We start from the raw sequence: 13,144 nt of genomic DNA, 5'->3' as shown, positions 1-13,144 counted from the left end.
ATTACATATAAAACGTAATACATAATTAATTTAGAGACTGCACAAGGACAAAAAGGTCATTTGACAGCTTTTTATATCATCCACCTTTCTTTATACCCCTATTAATCCTCCATCCCTATTAATTCTCCATTCAAACAAAGTATTATTTCATCCCCCTTCTTTGATACCTCATCCAACTAACATACTATTTAATCCCTCTCCATAAACATCACATCAATATGGATCATCTCTTATTAACTAATATCTCCTGCTAGCTTATTCCCTATTAACTAATACCCTTAATTCTTTTTCCCTCGTCCAAACGGGCCTTTAGGTTGCCGACTTAGGTTGCCGACTTAGGTTGCGATATATATTCCGTCTGCTTTCTCAAGAATCTCAACTCCACACATACCTTCTAAGCCCACCCACACACAACACTCAGAGTTAGACACAGAAATATGGCGGCACGCTCAGAGTTGAGAGAGAGAAATATAGCGGCACAACACCCAGAATTCAGAGAGGCTAATATAGCGGCACAACACTCAGAGTTCAGAGAGAGTATGGCGGCGGATTCCAAATTTCAGTCGATGTTGGATTCTATGTTGGTTCAGGCCATGGAGGCCATGGGGTCTTTCTGCTGCATTAACCGCAGAAAGAAGAACAATACCACCAGAATCGACCTTGCGGCGGCGAGCGACAGACCGATGAGCACGACGATTTATTGGTAATTATTACTCGTTTTGGGTCTTTTAAGTATTATAATTTAGTTATTAAAAAGAATTATAATCTAGTTTTTTGTTTTTTATTTTAGTTGGCCTTTGGTATTAAGATTGGTTGATGGTATTAGTTTTTTTTTTTGTGAATAAAAAATAAAAAAATAAAAAATAAAAAAATAGGTTATTTATGAGTCATAATTGTGCATGCATGCTACCGGGGTTTCTCAGTCTTATGATTGATTTAATTTGTCTTTCCATTAGATATCTCGAAGAAACATGGTGGGTTATAATAGTCTTGGTGTGGGGTTGTTGGTTATGGAAGTCTTGAGAAGGATGATTGAAAGAGCTGATATTCATGTTAGTAATGGGACTTTTTAGAATGGTTCTTATTCGTCTTGGTGTAGGGTTGTTGGTTATGGAAGTCTTGTGAAGGATGATTGAAAGAGCTGATATTCATGTTAGTAATGGGACTTTTTAGAATGGTTCAGGGTAGGCCGAGGTGGTTGTTTCTCATTCGGTGTATGCTTACGATGCTATTGTTTTTTGTGGCACAGACACAACTCAATTTGATTTGATTATCTTAGGGGCATTTTGATGTGTTTCTGAGGCAGTGGCCGTCTCAAGGTTCATTTGGGGAAGTCTGAGGTTATTTCTATGGGAAAGGTGGATGGTGTAGATTCGTTAGAGGCTGTTAATATTGTGCATCGGTATGATGGTTTTGGCTTATGCAACTCTTTCAAAGTACTGTGGCCCATCTTTTTTGGAAAGAAGAAGTTGAATTTCAAGTACTAGTATATAAGCTTGTGGTGGCAAGTGGGTGGGGGTGGTGTGCAAATGGGATAATTGAAAAAGCTTATGATCATGTTAACTGAGATTCTTTGTTATACGTTTTTGGGGAGAAGGGTTTTGGTGGGCAGTGGTTCAACTGGATAGATTTTGTAATTCTGCAATTAGATTATTGGTCTCGGTGCATGGTTCTTGGTTATGGAAGCCTTGAGTAGGATGATTCCAATGGTTGTGAAATGAGGCTTTCTCAAATGTTTCAGGGTAGGCAGTTCTATTGAGGCTGAGGTTATTGTTTCGCATTTGCTGTATGGAGATGATTCTATTGTTTTTTTTGGGCACAAACGCAACTCAACTGGGTTATCTTAGAGGGATTTTGATGTGTTGCTGAAGTAGTGTTTGATCTTAAAATTAATGTGGAAAAGTTTATTCCTATGGGAGAGGTGGATGGCAAATACATGGGGGGTATGCGTGCAAATTGGATATTGGATACATGGGGGGCTGACGTGGTGAATACGTGAAAAGGGGTTTTGGGGGGCAGTGGTTCAACTGGATAGATTGTAATTCTGCAATTAGATTATTTGTCTCGGTGCATGGTTCTTGGTTATGGAAGCCTTGAGTAGGATGATTCCAATGGCTGTGAAATGAGGCTTTTTCGAATGTTTCAGGGTAGGCAGTTCTATTGAGGCTGAGGTTATTGTTTCGCATTTGCTGTATGGAGACGATTCTATTATTATTATTTTTTTTTGGCACAAACGCAACTCAATTGGGTTATCTTAGAGGGATTTTGATGTGTTGCTGAAGTAGTGTTTGATCTTAAAGTTAATGTGGAAAAGACTGAGGTTATTCCTATGGGAGAGGTGGATGGCGAATACGTAGGGGGCTTGTGTGCACATTGGATATTGAAAAAGCTTATGATTATGATTATGTTTTTTTTTTGTCATTCGTTAAACCTAATCTACTCTATCCTAGGGAACTTGGGGAGGCGGAGGGGGATGGGTGCTTGTGATTATTTTAACTTGGCTTTTTTGTTATATGTTTTGGAAAGGACGTGATTTGGTGCGCTTTGGTTTTTGCATCTCTTGAGTTAGATTATTCTCCATTTTGATGTCTGCTTTTTCATCATCCTTATGGAAGTTTTGAGTAGGATGATTCAAATGGCTGTGTGATGGGGCTTTCTGTAGTGTTGTAAGATAGGCAGTTTTAATGGGGTTGGGGTTGTTTTTTCTCATTTGCTGCATGCAAGCAATTCTATTGATTTTTGTGGTGCGGACAACTCAATTGGGTTATCTTTGAGGGATTTTGGTGTGTTTTGAGGTAGTGTCTGGTCTCAAGGTTAATATGTAGGAAAGTCTGAGATTATTCCTGTGGGAGAGGTGGCTGGTATAGATTTGTTAGCAGTGGTCTTATGTCTAAGGTCAGTTCTCCCCTTCATCTTCTTTAACATTTTGTTGGGTTGAAGTCTAATGTGGTTTGGGATTCAAGTTTTCAGATGCCTCTTATGGGATTGAAGAGGCAGTATGTTGAAAGAGGCAAGGATGACTCTTATTTGGAGCACTTTTCTAGCTTCCCTGTGTACTTTATGTATCTTTACTATCCCAATATTAGTGCAAAAAGTTAGAAAATCTGTAGAGTGATTTCCTTTGGTGGGGCTTGTTCTTCTAGGTGGTTCATGTGCCATATGGGTGGGGCTTTGGAAGGGTATTACAAAAGGTCGGGGAGAGTTCTCTTAGGTATACTAGAATGAAGGTAGGGACCGGGTTAAAAGTGAAATTTTGGAAGCATGTTAGGTGTGGTGACGAGAGGTTGAGGGATGCTCATCCTTTTATATTTCAATTGGAGGCGGATGTGACATCCTTTTACAAGGTCTTGGTTGAGGTATCGACTTATGTTTGATTTGGGCGAGAATGGTTCGGGGATAGAGTGGGCTGACAAAGATGGAAGGTTAGGATTTTGATCATGTTTTGCTTGGTGTGGCTAATTTGGCGAGAGAGGAATAGTGATTTTGATAAGGGTTGAGATGCCTATGTTTAGACTTAGGAATCTTTTCCTTTCCAGTTTGCATAGTTGGGAGTTGAGGGAGTGCAATCCTACCCTCGACCGGTTTCTTGATATGATAATGTTTTTGGAGTTTAGAGTGAAGTACAGGGGTTTTCTTGTCTTCAATTTTTGTGTGAGGTGTATGGCTTTTTTGTCCTTGGCCTTTTGTGCATAGGTAGCATCCCCTATTAGCTGTAAGATGTCTTTGGGTAGTTACTTTACCATTTAACCACAGGCATAGAACTTTCTTTTGGTGCTTAGGGATTGTTGAACAAGTGCATGGTTCTATGACCAGTATGAGGAACTTGTGAGTTTCATATTGATTGGCAGTCATAATGTGACTGAAATAGATGGAGAGATTTGTTTGAGGAAGAAGTAGTACATATATTTGAAGTTTGGCATCAGGTCCATGTATCCGCTGCATTGTAGACCTGTTGGTTTAGGAACCTAGATATCATGTGGTCTGCAATGGCGTTGAATGCAGTTTTTTGGTTGAGTAAGGCAGCTATGAATTTTGATGGATCCTTAAAAGGATATTTTGGATGGCCAAATATATCCCCATCGGTTCTTATAACCTTGATGCTCTAACTTCCAGAAGGGTTGGTTGACAAAAATGTTTTCGAAAGCCTCTATTCTTCATGCGTTTTTTTTGTGTGTGTGGGGCAACAGCTTACAAGCTTGTTATTTTTGTGTATTTCCAGTCACTTAAAAATACTGATGAGTTCAATACAAAAATAATCTTTCCAGTACTTAAAATGTTGTCACAGAAACATCTTTTTCCACATCTATATGATTTGCTATGAACTTTGGCACTGTGATATCAAAGTTGTATGTTCTACTCTATTTTTTTCCCACCTGGATTGAGGCCCGTAGGAATCAGGTTCAGGCTAGCAATTAACAACGTTTAGATTCCGTGTGAGTTGTTAACATACATCCAAAAGAGGCAATTCACTACCTCTTTCAATTTTTGCTTTCTGTTTGGATGAATGTTTTCAAAAAATCCATGAACATTTGAAGATTTTGCATGCTTTCTTTACCCAATTGGCTATTTGTGAATCAAGCATTCGTGCATCAAGCGTGATAATCTTAGTTGGTTGAGACTGTGATCTTAAACTGTGCTTTGAGACTAGTTTGTTCATGTAGTTCTGGTTACATTGATGCCTCAGTGTTTTGAGCGTAACACCCCTTGTTTTTCCACGCGCACACTGACGGTCATCATCGATTTATGAGTCTACTTTTGTGACCGCGTGATGGAATTCCTCGTTTTGATCCCAACGTGACCAGTGCTTGATTGACCCACGGGTAGTTTGCCCTCGAAGACCAATTAGGTGCTTACAACCTGCTAAATCCTATGTAATTGGTCTCCCTTGATAGACTAGCAGCAATATTGCGATGGAAAGACCTGCCTCTGAGCGAACGTTGCAACATTCTCATTGTGGGCGGGATCGGATATGGCTGCCTTCCCAAAGAGTGAAAGCCGTCTATGCGACATTAGAATTACATCTAGGGAATAAGTTGCGAAGGAAAAGGCTACCTGTTGGGAAAGAGTGAAGCCTCTGAGGTGAACATGATGGAATGCCAATAATGCTCATGAGTGTTGAAACTGCCATCTGCAAGACAATGGAAAAAAAAAATTATTGCGATGCTAAGTATGGGGTAAAAAATGTATTGCGGGGATTACCTTGGTTTGACTTCTTGTACAAGTCTAATTGACGATCAAATCGAGGAATGATGTCTTGGTCACAACCTACGATTCATCTAAGTGCTGAAGTCAGTTCACTTCCACAGACAGGGTGTGCACGTGTTCACTATACTGAAAGTGTCTATGTGTCCTGGACTTGATTGATCACTCTATATCAGGCATGTGAGTGATATCAGAAATCTCAATCAATTCTTGATTTTTATTGCTACATTATAGCGAATGCTTGGTTATTCTGATTGGTTTTTTTTGGCATGCAAGGTGCTCAAGTTCATGATCGTATAGTAATTGCTAAAACTGTTTTCAAGCATGAATGAGATTCCAGGCCTAAAAACCTTTTTTTTTCTCATTCAAGCAGCTAAAATTCTGGTGCCTTGCTTTTTTCGCAATCTGGACGTGAAGTAATTGCTAGACTGAACCCAAAAATTCAGGCCTCCAGTTTTTTTATTGGGGTAGGACTTACCAAGTTTATGTCATGAGTTCAACGTTGAGCAGCCATTTTGGCAAGATATACTATACATCTACTTCACACAGAGTTAAGTCAAATGACTATTTTGCACATCCAATTATGGGTTGAACGTAACTTCCCTTTATTTCCAAAACTGAGTTTACTAACTGGCATTGGCATGTATAAACGGCAAAATGATATTTTGGTATTTTCAGTTCAATTCAGGGCTTATGGGAACATTTTTTAAGTCAACCCTTCTGGAGGCACTGATTCCATTTTTTTGTTGATATGTTATGTATAAGCTCGGAAAATTTCAACACAAGTAACAAGTTGGCACTGGAAGCAGGGATCTCAGAAATCTGTGATATCTCTATAGAGAAAAAGTCACGTTTGAACAAAGCATCATAGGACAGCTGATAAGGAGATTTGAGCATAGGATTGAGCAACTGAAATGAGTCTCCGCATTTGTGGCAATAGCGTGTTAAAGGAAGATGTACTTGGTGTTTTATTGATATGATTATATTGGGTCTTTGGGGCTATAGAGTTGAAACAATAGAGTAATCTTGATCCAATTATCTTGGGATTGTAGTGGCAATAGAAAATCAGGGTCAGAATTTAGAAATGTCGCTTAGGCTTGTAGGTTGTGGTTCAAAGCCACAAACAAGTTTTTAACTCCGCCTGTGTCATGCTTAACCACTTGATTAGTACACAGCCGGTCCCAAGCCCGGAGAAAGGAGGAGGGTTGATTAGGTAGCTCCTATCTTGTAAAAACTTGTTTGTCCCACTAGTTCATGAATCTGAAGAATGTACAGATTATTTCCTTGTGTTAAATCAGTTCTCTTTTGTTGGTGAATTCCAGAACATAAAAAACTGGAACCTCATACCCTGAAGTCAACACATAGCCGACAGAATCGGCCTCTTTCCATGGCCAAATCTGGCTGTTCTGTGCTCAAACGGTTAACTATCTCGAGGAATTGTTGTTGTAAGTGATTTAAGCTGTCCTTCTACGAAGTTACTTGATGTTCTCTGGTTAATGTTACTATGTTGAATTTGTTGTTGTCACTGATTTCAGCTGTCCTTCTACGAAATTACTAGCTGTTCTCCAGTGGTTAATCTAATTATCATTTATAGCTCAGCGTACTGAGATGGACCCATTTAGCCATGCTTGATCAGTAACCTTTCTCATGGGCCTTATCCAGTTTTAAGAGTGGGGTTGTGTAAGCATGGATTGTGTACTCACTTCTAGTCTGCTCCTGTTTCCATCACGTTGTCGTTATACCGTGTACCATTATTTTTCTTTTTTTATTTTTGCAATTCTATCGTATTTTTTCACCTAGTTAACAGGTTCTGAGTATTAGCAGGCTGGGTGGAGTTGGTGCAGTGGCCCAACTTGCAGCTGACATTCCGCTACCATCAGTTAAGGTAATAGAAAGAATGAGTACCCTTTTAACATGTGGTTTAAGCTTTAAGCTGATGGTATATCTAGTTTTTTAAGCTAAGTGAAGGAATTATAAATTTGGTAGGAACGCTTATAAGATCCTGCTAAGCTATAAGGAAAGTTGTGGGGGCATGAAAATCTGACCTCGACGTTCTCCTATGATTTGACCCGTAGCATAGCTCCTTTTTGAACCCCATCGTCGGAACAGTACATTGTACCTGCAAACCGGAGGGGGGTTCCTCCGGGTAGAGACTCCGACGAGCTAGTTATACCCGGGGAAGATAAATAGGAAAAAAAGGCAAAGAATATAAGCCATTTATATAGGAGAGGAGTGTTGAGTGTGAGTTGAGGGGAAGAGCAAAAGTGAGTGAAACTTTTGCTTATATAGAGAAAAAGTAAGTGAAACTTAATGACCAAGTAAAGGCTATTAATAGAAAGTTACTATAAATGGAAAGTAAGGAAACTTAGGGAGTAAACTATGTAAAAAGTGCAAAGGAAGCTTATAGAAACTTCTAGAAGATCACAACTTACCGCGTCCACATACCGAGCAATAGCAGTACGTTCCGAGCAATAGCAAGCGATCGTATATTTTACCGAACGATAAAGATGTATACAAAGAGCTGCCGAACGATACTAAAAACTGCCGAGCGATACTAAGAATTGCCGAACGATACTAAGAACTGCCGAGCGATGATAAGAACTGCCGAGTGATAGAAAGAACCCCCGAGCGTACTTAAGACAAATGTTCGGCAATACTTGTGGGATAATACTTTACTTGTTGAAATCGTTCGGCTGTAATGGTGTGGCTTTGGCAAGTTAATAAATGAAAGTCCCGAAACTTAAATATGAACAAAGATAATATCTTATGGTCCTTCCGAGATACTGTATGACAGTACCCATTTTGGACCTTATGAACTGAGGGAAATTTGGCCCCCTACAAAAGTTGAGATCACTTGTAAGTGAAATGAGTTCTTGACAGTTGTTACATTAGGTTTATAATGGAATTAATTGCCAAATCTTCTCTAATTGAGGTTACAATCTGCATGATTAAAGCTACCATCAGTGAATGATTACTTGTAGATTAATGGCTTGCGGCAAATTTTGAGAAAGTTTTTAGGAATGAAGGTGATTCGTCTGGTCATATGGGTGGTCATCTGACATTGCGTCACTACGATATTTTTTTCTTTTCTGAATGGCTGCAATGTCACTGCAATATTGCCTGCTATGTATTTGGATTAAGGAAACCAACAAGTATCTTGGACAGCACAGTAGCTTTGGGTGGTGGTTCCAACAGAGAATTGGTTAAGAATTTAGAAGTATCCCAAACGTAGTAGTATGTAGTGTAGGTTGTGGCATTGAGTGCCACAAGTACTCCGCCTCTATCACGCTTAATGTCTTATTTAGTATACAACCAGTCGCAATCCCAGAGAAAGGAGGAGGATTAAATTAGGAAGCCCCTAATGCCACGAGCAATTTATCTAATGCCACGAGCATTAAATGCTCTGTTGTGTAGAATTACTCAATTGTCCTCTTTTGGTCAAAAGCGGTAACTTATGGAACTTGTTTTCCAATTGAACCATGGACCGTGAACAATCAATTGAATGCCTCCATGGAAGTTCTAGTGATCAGATTGATGAACACGGAAATTGACATGCAAAATCAAGAAAACAAACAAAAGGATATGCTTGAGCAATTTGGTTGGAAATTTGAATCTCGGGAAGAACTTTTCAATACTCTTCGAGAGTTTTTCTTTATGTAAGGATATGCAATATCTATCAAAAACTCCAGATAAGATAGATATCTTACCATCAGTTGTGATCGGGGTGGTTGTTACCGGAATATGTAGAGCATGTTCCCTTAGAGAATTGGCAAAGAAAAACAGCAACTCGTCTCATAAATTGTCCTTTTGAATTCTGTTGTAAGAGACAAGATGATGGCTTGTGGGTGATTAATGGAGTCAAAAATAGCTCACATAATCATGAACCCTCAACTGTTGGGGTGAGAGGAGAGAGAAGGTTTCAATCCGAATATTTCATAAGTGTATTGGACTACCCGAATGTGACGAATGGGTACCACATGGGATATACCCACCCGGCACCAAAAAATTTCTCACTCACCAGTATGAATGATTTTGAGAGGAAAAAAAATAGTACTGTACTAAAATTTGGAGTGTGCTGAGAAAAGCGCAGTTTTCATTTTGTTTTTTTCAGTTAAAATTTTGACTTTGCTCACTAACAAACAAGATAGGGATTCTACTAGTAGGGTGAATGATTTTGACGTTTACTGTTGTCCACTCAAATTAGAAGGAAGCTATCAGGGGATGGGTTGGGTAGTTGAAGAGTCAAATTTAGAATTAAGGGCAGTTTGGGAAACAAGTTCCATAAGTTACCGCTTTCGACCAAAAGAGGACAATTGAGTAATTCTACACAGCAGAGCATTGAATACTCGTGGCATTAGGGGCTTCCTTAAATTAAATAGCTTGTAGCATGAGCAAAAACTTTCTTGTCCAGTGCATGAATAAAGCTTAAGAATAAAGAGAACATCTAACATTTTGTATCGACTCTGCTATTTTGATTCATTGCCATTAGAACTTGGAAATCTTTAACCTTGTTCTGCGGTACAAAACCGTTTACATTTTTTATAGCGAGAATTGTCCCTCTGCAGTAACATGCTGTGGCAGAAATTCTATTTCGTCGTTATTTACTGCAGTTCTTTTTTTTTGATCTGCAGGGTCAGTTCTACTTCAACTGCTAACTTCAAGGGTCTTTAATTGACTGTAACTAAGTTGTTTTCCGTGAAATAATGTTGATAAAGTTTGTACTCCATGAAAGACAAAACAAGGTCATGAATACCTCACTGTTGACTAACAGTTTGGTGCATTTCTTTTGGGATCTACTTTAACTGGTAACTGTTATGCAAAGGTCCGTAATTAAGTTGTTTTATTTGAGGTGAATGTTTATCATGCCAGTACTCTTTGGAAGACAAATCAATATCTCACAGTTGACTAACAACTGTTATGATGGGCAGAAAGAGGTGACAAAGTACAAATACCATAAAACCATGAATTCTATGTGGTCAGAGGTTTGATATTAGGGGTCCTTCAGTTTGTCAAACGCTGAAAAGATGAATTCAGAAGAATCTGTTAAGAGTGCAGAAAAGGAAAGGTGAGTCCCATCCTTTGTCATTGGAAAGATTTTTATTGACTAATACATGACATGGCATTCATCAAGTTACTCCACAGTTTGACTCTCAAGTCTCAAGTCCGTTATCAATTCAATTTCTATGGAGTGGCATGTGTGATTAAATGGCGACTAGGCCCACTAGGGCAAGCAGTCTCTAATCGGTAGTTGGTTGTAAGGCAGGCAAAAAAGCGAAGAGAAATTTTGAGTCCCGTGCTCTAACAAAAAACTGTTTGTCGACATATATGTGTGGTTTACTTGGTTTCTGTTACGCTTGAGTATGGATGCCACGTAATCATTTTTTGCTCCTGAGTTTGGACTCACAAGTTGCATGTGCATAGCCAGTTTTTTTTTTTTTTTTTGCAATTCACCTTTAATTTTTCATCATTGACAAATTTCATGGTGGTTTATGAAAGCGAAGTAATTGTTGTTGCCTCGTGACTCCAGTTTTGGTGCTGAATTCTGCCAAGGTTGCTAATCCAGAAGTGTTCAACTTGAGATGCTCAGTGCACAATGATCTGCCAATAGCTCCTTGCTAGATTTCTTCAGATTCTTTAAAGGGCCGATGTAATGTCCGTCTGTTTCGTTTGTTTGGCATGTATTTCTTAAGTTTAAAACTTGGTTGTATCTTTTGCTTTTATGCAGTATGATGATCTCTTTTTTCCTGTGAAGAAGAAAAGTAATGAACTTCGCAGATAAAATAACGATACAATTAACAGAGACAATAGAGACAGGACAACAGAATAAAGCCTATGATTTGCGATGGGTTTGGGGCCTTTGGGCTACTATTTGCAACAATAACCAGTCTAGATCCTGTAACTGGAAGTTAGTACTTGCTTGATTAGCAAATGAGCTAGGTCAACAACAGCGCCACTTTGGAATTTTCCCACGAAAAAAAAATTAGAAAAAGATCTGGCGGAAGATTTGGCTACAAAGTACTAATAATTCGGTAACTGTTCGATTCCAATTTTGGTGTGCATAATGAGCTTTGTATCTCCCTGCTAGGTGTGCATGACAACGTTTAGAACATAAAATTACAAATAAACATCATAGTTACGGGAGAGGACCCATTTAATAGTAAGGTTTGGATGGGGCCTTAGCAATAGCAAGAACTTGAGAAGCGCCCAACCAAAGAACCATCCGGACAACTAGCAAAAAACTAGTGCTGCAAACGGTCCGGATCGGGTCAGATTTTATGAATCCAATCTAAATTCGCGAGTCACGGTTTTTTGAAAGTGAAATCCGTGTCCGGATCAAAAGTCTCATGATTTGGTTACAATCCGAATCGTGAGTCACGGTTTTTTTAATGTGAAATTCGTGTCCGGACCAAAAGTCTCACGGTTCGGTTCTAATCCGAATCGTGAGTCACGGTTCAGTCCCGATTTTGTCCACGGATTGCATCAAACAACCAAGTACATGATTCTAATCACTAACTCAATTCAGTTCGTAACCGGATTCAATTTTTTTTCCCGTGTAATTCAATCGTTCACACTTCCCAGTCAACTAGCATGTGTTCCAGTAAACTACTTCATTCAAAAGAAAAAAAAGCACAGAAAATTCCAGCCATAGACATGTATTACACAACAACAGTTCCAGCAAACAACTGTGAGTCTACGGCTTTTGCTTTCCCCCACTATGAAAATTGCACTTTATCCCCTTTAGTTTTGACAGTTTATATTAATATAGTACCATATTATCAAATAGTTACAAATGATTTATAAAAATAGGTGTAAAATTATAATTATTTACTATATATTACATATATATTTTTTATTTTTTTGAATATCTCATGGTCCGGTTCGGATAATCCATGATTTTCAAATGAAAATCCAATCCTAATCCGTATCTCATGGTTTTTTAATTTTTGAATCTGTGTTCAAACTATTAATTTACGGACAAAATTTAAAAAGTACGGATTGGTTTGATACGGACCGATTTCACGATTTACTGAATTTGTTGTGCAGCCTTATAAAAAACCTATCCCCTCAAAATATATACTTTTTAAATCACTCGTGTTCCACCAACACAAATAATAGCATGGCAACATGTGGTGAATAGATGCAATGTGTACAAAATAAAGGACAAGAAGTTGAGAAGTTGTCTTTTCTGGGCAGTACTCTCATGGCCTACAATCGAAAAAAGTTTCAACATGGTCCCCTCCCCCGAAGAGATCACGATAAGAGTCTCAATCGAAGTATATACCTATCCCAAGTCACATCATGTGCAAGCTTTTGATTTGCCTTTTGACAAAACTCTAAATTACAAAATTTTTGTGAGAGCAATTATTGAGATTTAGAATAATAACAGACTAAAACGAGGAATTGTTCAGTGGTCTTGGGGCATCACATGCATGGTAGTGCCCAAGGACCACAAAAATAAATTTTCCATTAAAACCCATTTTCAGGGGTACTGATTTGCTTCCATTTCTTTCATGTGATTGAAGTTTGCCAAAATGGAAAACAGAAAACCAATCCCAGTCAAAAGATTATCACAAATTATAAGCTATAATTGATATTAAGAGAAGGATTTAACAACAAACGAAGGACATTTCGAAACCGAATAATTCCTAGTTTTTGAGAAAATAAAAAGCTAGTATTTTTTTCAATCACTCTTAATAGTGATGATTGAGAGCGGTGATATAGAGTAGTGGATGATCCTATTGAAAAATTATTTGATCTTAAGTCCGGCATAACATACCTGTAACACATTTTGGGGTACAAATGATTTTTGCTTTCATCTCTTTCACGTGGTAGAAGTTGCCAGAAAAAACAAGGGCAAAAGTGTAAGAAACATGGACCACATTGGGTGCCCTATGACTGGAATTCTTGGGTTCAATTGGGAATTGAGGCCTTTTATACCTTA

At 38.5% G+C, this 13,144-nt stretch overlaps 1 long non-coding RNA gene across 1 annotated transcript; it reads left to right on the top strand.

Annotated features, from left to right (window-relative positions):
- Positions 1-1,087: 1,087 nt before the first annotated feature.
- LOC131324214 (uncharacterized) lies at positions 1,088-11,041 on the top strand. The gene is made up of 3 exons (XR_009199264.1): positions 1,088-6,647; positions 6,738-7,087; positions 9,834-11,041. It is a non-coding gene; the product is annotated as an uncharacterized LOC131324214 (long non-coding RNA).
- The last annotated feature ends 2,103 nt before the right edge of the window (positions 11,042-13,144 follow it).

The sequence above is a fragment of the Rhododendron vialii genome, chromosome 4a (genome assembly GCF_030253575.1).
Source record: "Rhododendron vialii isolate Sample 1 chromosome 4a, ASM3025357v1".
Classification (NCBI taxonomy): domain Eukaryota; kingdom Viridiplantae; phylum Streptophyta; class Magnoliopsida; order Ericales; family Ericaceae; genus Rhododendron; species Rhododendron vialii.
This window is presented reverse-complemented; position numbering and strand designations above follow the sequence as displayed.